This window comes from Heteronotia binoei, chromosome 19 (genome assembly GCF_032191835.1).
Source record: "Heteronotia binoei isolate CCM8104 ecotype False Entrance Well chromosome 19, APGP_CSIRO_Hbin_v1, whole genome shotgun sequence".
Lineage (NCBI taxonomy): Eukaryota > Metazoa > Chordata > Lepidosauria > Squamata > Gekkonidae > Heteronotia > Heteronotia binoei.
This window is the reverse complement of record NC_083241.1, coordinates 28,003,800-28,012,416: the sequence shown is the minus strand read 5'-3', so window position 1 is coordinate 28,012,416 and position 8,617 is coordinate 28,003,800.

Below are 8,617 nucleotides of genomic sequence, written 5' to 3'. Positions count from 1 at the left end.
TGGAATTCAAACTCTTATTTTGTATACTGTAAAAACAGCCACAGTTCACAATATGCAGACCCGGAATAAAAATCACGAAACACATTTGCAAATAAGCCAAAGCTTCAAAAGAAAGCTTTCTCACAGAAAGCTTATTCCTTTGTAAGAGAGCAGCTCAGTCTTCTTAGCTCAGGGGATGATTCAGTGGAAAAGCGCAACAGCAGACCGATATCCACAGTTTCCCAGCAAGCTTCCTCAGGCACATATACAATATTGAGATAGTGATCCAATCACAGGTTCATGTTGAGTCATGCATAAACCAAGTTTGAGTTTTAATTTCATGCACTTAGAAGCACTTTAATAATTGATTAAAAATATAGAATACTTTTTGAAGTAATTGGCCGTGAGCTGTGCTTATCGGTTTTACCACACGGTCTCCTCTTGTGTAGGTGGTTCTTCGGTCAGCCATAGCTATCACAGAGCTTGTCCCTGAAAAGGCAGCTTCTGAGAGAGCTCTCTCAACCCCACCTACCTCACAGGGTGTCTGGGGGCAGGGGAGGGAAAGGAAGATAAAGGAGATTGTGAGCTGCTCTGAGACTGAGTGGAGAGTGGAATATAAATCCAATGTTGTCTTCTTTCTTCTTCCTTCCTCTTCCTCCACTCTCCCTCTTCTTCTGAAGGAATGGATAGCTGAGATCCAACCCTCTTAATGTGTTTTATTCCATGCAACTGACTCAAACCAGTCTACAGTTTTTCTGTAAAGATTTTCACATTCAGGCAAGCATAAAGAAATGTGGCCTCAATCAATGGCAGGTGGTGACATTAGGAATTCACAACACCACAGGTCATTGGCCTGACCCAACATGGCTTCTCTTATGCTCTTAAGTCTGGGGCAGTGATGTTCTGTCTTCTTGGTCCTGCGGGGGCGGGGGGCAACAGCAGGTAGACTTCTGGATTCTGGCCTCACTGGTGGACCTCATGACGGTACCTGGGCTTTGGGTGCTGTGTGAGTATTGAGCTGGATGGGCCACTGGCGTGATCCAACATGGCTTTTCTTACATCCCTATGCCTTCATGAATGGCAAGACTGTGACAAAGAGCAAAGCAAATGCTTCTCTGGTAATGAACACTGCTTCAAAAGTGAAACTATGCACCCTCAGTTTGACATAGTGGTTAAGTGTGCGGACTTTTATCTGGGAGAACCAGGTTTGATTCCCCACTCCTCCACTTGCAGCTGCTGGAATGGCCTTGGGTCAGCCACAGCTCTGGCAGAGGTTGTCCTTGAAAGTGCAGCTTCTGTCTGAGCTCTCTTAGCCCCACCTACCTCACAGGGTGTCTGCTGAGGGGGAAGAAGACAAAGGAGATTGTAAGCCAATCTGAGACTCTGATTCAGAGAGAAGGGCGGGGTAGAAATCTGCAGTCGTCGTCTTCTTCTCATCAAACGGGTACAGCCCCGCTTGCGCTATCATTTCCCCTTCTGGAAGGAGAAATAAATCATGCGGATAAGGGTGTCATGGCTACCTAATCTGCATAACCAGTGCCCCCAGGTGTCTTTGACCCAAATCATGCAATCATTGCTGGCTTTCAGGGAGGTGGCGTGCCAGTATGGTGCAGTGGGTAGAACACTGAACTAGGATTCTGGGAGACCCAGGTTCAAATCCCCCACTCTGCCATGAAGCTTGCTGGCTGACCTTAAACCAGTCACCCACACCGCTCAGCGCTTCACCTACCTCACTGGGTGGTTGTTTGGGGAAATGGGGAAGAACCCACCTATACCGTCCTGACCTCCTTGTAAGAAGGGGCGGGATAGAAACATTCTGGACGTTTATGCCGGCAAAAGAATTCCCATGTTATCTGTCTTCCATCCAACCTACACAGCTGTGATAAACTTGCCAGCACATTGCCTATTTTGGCAGAAGGGTGGCGTTCATGTCATAAGCTCTGTACGCACTGCTTTTTGCAGCAGAGTTTTTGCTCAGTGAAGGCTAGGTCACAGTGTCTAAGGTGAGGGCTTCCATCCTCCCTGCCGGCTTACTTTCCCTAAATGAACAAATAGCAGCTGTCCGTTCACAATGTAAGAGGGACACCTACATTTAGAGGGCTCAACTTGCTCCATAGCCAGATTCTCCACCACCCGCTAAGCTGCAAACCTCTACCCCTCTGTCAGCATAGACCCAGCTCTGGATTACATTTCTGAGTCACGCTGGATTGTGTCAGAGCACCAACCAGAACAACAGAGCACCAATGCTCAAAGCAACTCTTAAAAGATACATCCTGTATTGATTTGGGAAATCTAGGAGGGTTATTAAAGGGGACCCTCCACATCTTGAGGCAGTGAACATCTATAATACCAGTGACAGAAGGCAACACCGGGAAGGCCTCGGCCTCTATGCCTTGTTGTTTGTTCTCCAGAGGAACTGGCTGGCCACTGTGTGGGACAGGATGCTGGACTGGATGGACCAATGGTCTGAGCCAGCAGGGCTCTTCTTTTCTTCTCAGGGGAAGGCCTCGGCCTCTATGTCCTGTTATTGGACCCCCAGAGGAACTGGTGGGCCAATGTGTGAGACAAGAGGCTTGACTAGATGGACCCCTGGTCCGATCCAGCAGGGCTGTTCTCAAATTCTCTTCTTATCTCCCCTTGGGGAAAAAATTGTAATAGTTATTTTTATACCCTGCTTTTCTCTACCATGAGGAGTCCCAAAATGGCTTCTGATTGCCTCCCCATCCTCTCCCCACAACATGCACCTTGTGAGGTAGGGTGGGGCTGAGGGAGCTCGGAGAGAACCGTGACTGGCACAAGGTCACCCAGCAGGCTTCATATGGAGGACTGGGGAGTCAGACCTGGTTCCCCAGATTAGAATCTGCCTACACCACGCTGGCTGTCATGAGCTCTACCGTCTTCCAGAAAAGCCAGGAGGGTGAAGTTCTCCCGACCGCTCACCAAACAGTTGTTCCCCCTGGAAAATAGTCGTCATATTAAATAATGCTTACTTCTATGAATGCATGTTGTGGGGAAAGAGCCCTGGTTAGATAAGGACCAGGAAGATCTGGGTTCAAATCCCCACCCAGCTCTGATGCTCCCTGATGCCACACTTGCTTGGGCCCCAACACAGTAGGGCCATGGTGAGGATAAAACGGAGCGCAGGAGAAACAGGAGCTCTCAGAGGAAGAAAGGGACAAAAATGTGAGCGGTGTGAATGGGCTCATTCAGTAAGCAATCTGGTTTCAAAGTCAAAATCCTAAGGGTTGTCGTCAAACCCAGTTGAAGATGTAGAACACTAAAGTTCTACTACAGTGAGCAGCCTTGAAGAAGATAACTGTGGAGGAGGACTGGGCTGTTTTATGACAAAGTAAAGAAGAGCTCATGATCGGGAAGGGCCATGGTGTTATGATAGAGAAGGGGTGGCCAAAGTGTGGCTCGGGGGCCACATGTGGCTCTTTCACACACATTGTGTGGCTCTCAAAGCCCCCACTGCCGCGTTGGCCAGCTTGGAGAAGGTATTTGTTTCTTTAAATATGCTTGCAGAAAAAGATATGACTTACCTATATATGCTGCAAATTTAACATATTTAATAAGCCAGTTGGCTGCTGGGAAAATGCATTTAAAGTTGCTTTCTTTCCACCTCTACTCCCATCCATTTGCCTTCCTTCTGGCTCTCAAACATAACATTCACGTCTTGTGGCTCTCAACTACCTGAGATTTATTCTATGTAACTCTTACATGAAGCAAGTTTGGCCACAGAGCCTCTGCTTGGCATGCCGAAGGCTCCAGGTCCAATCCCCAACATCTCCAGTTGAATGGACCAGGTAGGAAACGAAACAAAAGACTTCCATCTAGGGCCCCGGACAGCGAGAGAAGTCAGTACTGACCCTGATGAACTCAAGGTCTGATTCACTATAAGGCAGCTTCATATGTTACATTTGCAGCATAGCTAGGTCAGCCAGATCTTCTTTTGCAAGCATATTCTAATCCAAGAAAGGCCAGGGCAAAAGCCACGAAGGGAATCAGTCTCTGCACTGAAGTCCCTCTGCTAAGTAGATTACTGGGTCAAAATTCCAGCAAGTTATAAAGCAGCATTATTCTTTTTTTTTTGGTGGGGGGGGGACCGCCTGAGGGAATGCATGAACATTTAGATTGTGTGACACTTGCAGAAAAAGGAAGTCACAAGGGGAGTTTCTCATGCATCTTAACTGCACGAGTTTAGGGTATACTGAGCGAAATAGAGGAAATACCCATGCTGCTCTGATGCAAAGGGAAGAAGAAAAACTGCAGATTTATACCCCGCCCTTCTCTCTGAATCAGAGACTCCGAGCAGCTAACAATCTCCTATGTCTTCTCTCCCCACAACAGACACCATGTGAGGTGGGTGGGGCTGAGTGGACTCTCACAGCTGCTGCCCTTTCAAGGACTACTCCTGCAATAGCTCTGGCTGACCCAAGGCCATTCCAGCAGCTGCAAGTGGAGGAGTGGGGAATCAAACCCGGTTCTCCCAGATAAGAGTCAACACACTTCACCACTACACCAAACTGGCTCTCAGCAGGCAAGCTTTGGCAGGGATGTTGAGGGATAGCGTAATGTCACTCTGATCCGTCCAGGAGATTCCCTTACTTATACTGAAGCTCAGGAGAGAGGCAGGGAATCTGGCTGCTTGTGTGACCGGGGAACTTCCTAAATTTTAGCCCAGTTAACTTCACATGAGAGAGGACATAAGAACATAAGAAAAGCCATGTTGGATCAGGCTGATGGCCCATCCAGTCCAAAACTCTCACACAGTGGCCTCAAACCCCCCCAAGTGCCATCAGGAGGTCCCCTAGTGAGGCCAGGACACTAGAAGCCCTACCACTGTTGCCCCCTCCTAAGCACCAAGAATACAGAGCATCACTGCCCCAGACAGAGTTTCATCTATACCCTGTGGCTAATAGCTACTGATCGACCTCTGCTCCATATGTTTATCCAATCCCCTCTTGAAGCTGTTGATGCATTTAGCTGCCACCACTTCCTGTGGCAGTGAATTCCATGTGTTAATCACTCTTTGGGTGAAGGAGGACTTCCTTTTATCAGTTCTAACCCGACTGCTCAGCAATTTCATGGAGTGTCCACAAGTTCTCGTATTGTGAGAAAGGGAGAAAAGGACTTCTTTCTCTACCTTTTCTTGTAAACCTCTATCATGTCACCGCTCAGTTGACATTGCGGTGCTCTGAGGTCTTTGGAGGAAACAACCAGCAGTCCTCTCTCATTTTAACTTTAAGAACATAAGAAGAGCTGTGCCGGATAAGACCAGTGGTCCACCTAGTCCATCATCCTGCCTCACAGTGGCCAACCATTGTGATGTTGCCTCCTGGCTCTGGGATTCAGAGGCTTACTGCCTCTGAACGCGGAGGTTCCCCTCAGCCACCATGGCTGGTAGCCACTGATAGACTTCTCCATGAATCCATCTAACCCTCTTTGAAAGCTGTGGTATTCCTGTAGCAATCACTCCATCCTCTGGCAGCAAATTCCACATTTTAATCTTCGTACAGGGCCTACTGTAAGCTCCAGGAGAATTGGCTACAGCAGGGGTGTGTGGCCTAATATGCAAAGAAGTTCCTGCTACCCCAAAAGCCCTGGTGTAAAGCAAGATTTCCTTTTGTCTGTCCTGCACTGACTGCTCACCAGGCTTCATTGGATGCCCTCAAGTTCTAGTCTTCTGAGAGAGGGGAGGGAAATTTCTCTTTGTCAGCTCTCTCCACCCTGTGCATCATTTTATAAACTTCTCTCATGTCCCCAACTCAGTCATCTCCAGGGCTTTTTTGGTAGAAAGAGCCCAGCAGGAACTCATTTGTATATTAGGCCACACTCCCAGATGGCACCATCGTTTCACACAGCAGGAAACTCATGTGCATATTAGGCCACACCCCCTGATACCAAGCCAGCCGGAACTGTGTTATGTGTTCCTGCTCAAAAAAAAAAAAAAAAAGCCTTGGTCATCTCTTTTTGAAACTGAAAAGTCCCACAGTCTTCGGCCTTTCTTACTCAGAGAGGGTGATGTTCTCCTCTCCCTGGCCCAAGTCCAGCCCTCTGTCCTTTATACCACCTTGGCAATCCGCATCAACCGAATGAATGGACGGAACGTCGCTTTCGCCTCTTCTCTCTTATGCAACACAGCTTCCGCCTATCGCTTGACACTCTAGGATTGACTCCCATGGGTATGTATTGTAAACGCACGTAAGTACATTGCAGGAACAAAAAAAAGAAAGAAATGAACAATGTAAACGAGCATAGTAAACAAACCCCGGTTCAGTCACAACCACCTCAGATCCTGGGTGGCTTTAGGAGTTAACAATGACGAGGGCAGAAAACAAAAGTTCTGCTCTGATTTACGGAGCCAGCAGACCAGTCGCAGACAATGCCCTGGGAGCCCTTTTGTCTGCATGCGCTTCAACGGCTGTTATGTAAAGATGACTTTTAGCCGCCTCTAGCAGGCACTTATCGGGTAATGGATTTCGGCTTAAAAAGCGAGCACATCGTAAGGCCTCTTTTGCTTCTAAATTACATCCAGCTCTGCAAGGGATTGGAAGGCAGTTGGAGGGGGCACACGAGCACAGGAATTGTGCTGAGAAGTTCTGACCCAGAAATCGCCACCTTAAAATACTTTCTCCTGATGAGCACTAGAAGAGCTGGGAAATCAGATCTCCTGGAAGGAGGGGAAGTCACTTTTGTCTCCCTTCAGTTCTGTAATTTTTTTGTCAGCAAATGGCAGCTGACTTATGCTGACCCCCTCATGGGGTTTTCCAGGCAAGAGATGTTCAGAGGTGGTTTTCCCTTGCCTGCCTCTGCATAGAAACCCTGGACTTCCGTGGCGGTGTCCCATCCTAATACTGACCAGGGCCGACCCTGCTTAGCTACTGAGATCTGATAAGATCTGGTTAGTCTGGGTTATGTAGGTCAGGAAGGTAATAGCCTTAGACGTGGCTTTTGTAGCACAAAATGGCCGACAGGATGAAGCCATCCCAGTCACTCCATTCCTTAGAATCATGCACTGAGGGTTTTTTAGCTGTTATTGGAAGGGAGGGAGGGAGGATAACTCAAATCTCACAGCAGTCTAAACTACAACTGCTCAGCATACTGAAAGACACAGCCATTTACCCAATATTGGGAACCACAAATGTGCAACAAGTGGCTGAGGGATTTGCGTTAATCCAAGGCAGTGAATGTTTAAGTAGTTGATCCTCAGGGACTCCTGCCTACACAGGAAAGCAGCGTCTATTAGATCACCCTAATTTATTGAGAGAGAAAAAACTAACATTTGCGATAATGCATTTCAAAACAAACACTGAATTCATAATCCGCAAGGCTGGAATGACGCTTTTCAGACGCTGCCAAAAATTCGCAGTCCTGCATCTCTGCTCCCTCCTCCTATCTCATTCAGTGAATGCAGAATGCAAATGTCACAGATTTGGGTGCCTGCCCAAGTAGTAGCCAAGGAAACAGAAGAGACAGTGTGAGCCCCTCCTACAGGGGTCCCTGACCAGGCTGTTCTTTGGCCACACCTTCTCCCTTGCTTATCACCTATCTATTGATCCATCAGCAGCCAATCACCCTGCAGAACAGAGACTGAGATACAACGGGGCACCCTTCGCATGTTAAGACTTTGGTAAGCTGACTTGGAGTTTTCTTTTGGGGAAAGAATGGCAGAATTGATACAGAACAACAAAACTTAAAAAATGGATTGGGAGAGGGGAAAAAAAGGGACATGAGGAAAACTTGTAGCACAATGACATCATGACATACGCTTGGCCACAATAAACATGACAGGGGAGGGATGCTGCATTGAATGGATCCCTTCACATTTAAAGGGGGGGGGGGATAACACTGGAGACACAGCAATGTAATATCAAAGTGACCACTAGAGGGAGCAAAGCACATGCAGAAAATAAAAGAAAAATCCAAGCAATATGAATAAGTTTCGAATCCAGGAGCACTTTTAAGACCGACAAAAGTTTATTCAAGGTATAGAATTATAGAGTTGGAAAGAGCCATACAGATCATCTAATCCAACCCTCTGCTCCATGCAGGATCAGCCTAAAGCATCTCTTGACAATCATCTAGCCACATTCTGAAGACTGCCAATGAAGGGGAGCTCACCACCTTCCTAGGTAGCTGGTTCCATCTCTGAACTACTCTGACTGTAAAATTTTTCCCCTAATATCCAGCCTGTAATTTCTGTTTGTAATTTGAGCCCATTGATTCGGGTCCTATCCTCGGCTGCCAAGTGGAACAGCTCCTTGCCCTCCTCTAAAATGCCAGCCTTTCAAATATTTAAAGAGAGCAATCATGTCCCCCCTCAATCTCCTCTTCTCCAGACTGGATATTCCCAAGTCCCCCAGCCTTTCCTCACAGGGTTCTTCCTCCAGGCCCTCGATCATCCTCGTTGCTCTCTTCTGCACCTGCTCGATTTTGTCGAAAACTTTTGTTGGCCTTAAAAGCGCCACTGGACTCAAAACTGTGCTCTACTGCTTCAGACCAACGTGGCTGCCCACCCGGATCTAGCAAAGCAATATGGGCATGCAAGCCACGAAAAGAGGAGCGTGGAAGAGCCCTATAAGCAGATGCCATCCAAACAGATCAGCTGCCCTGAGCCTGCTTGCAGGGTAGGGCG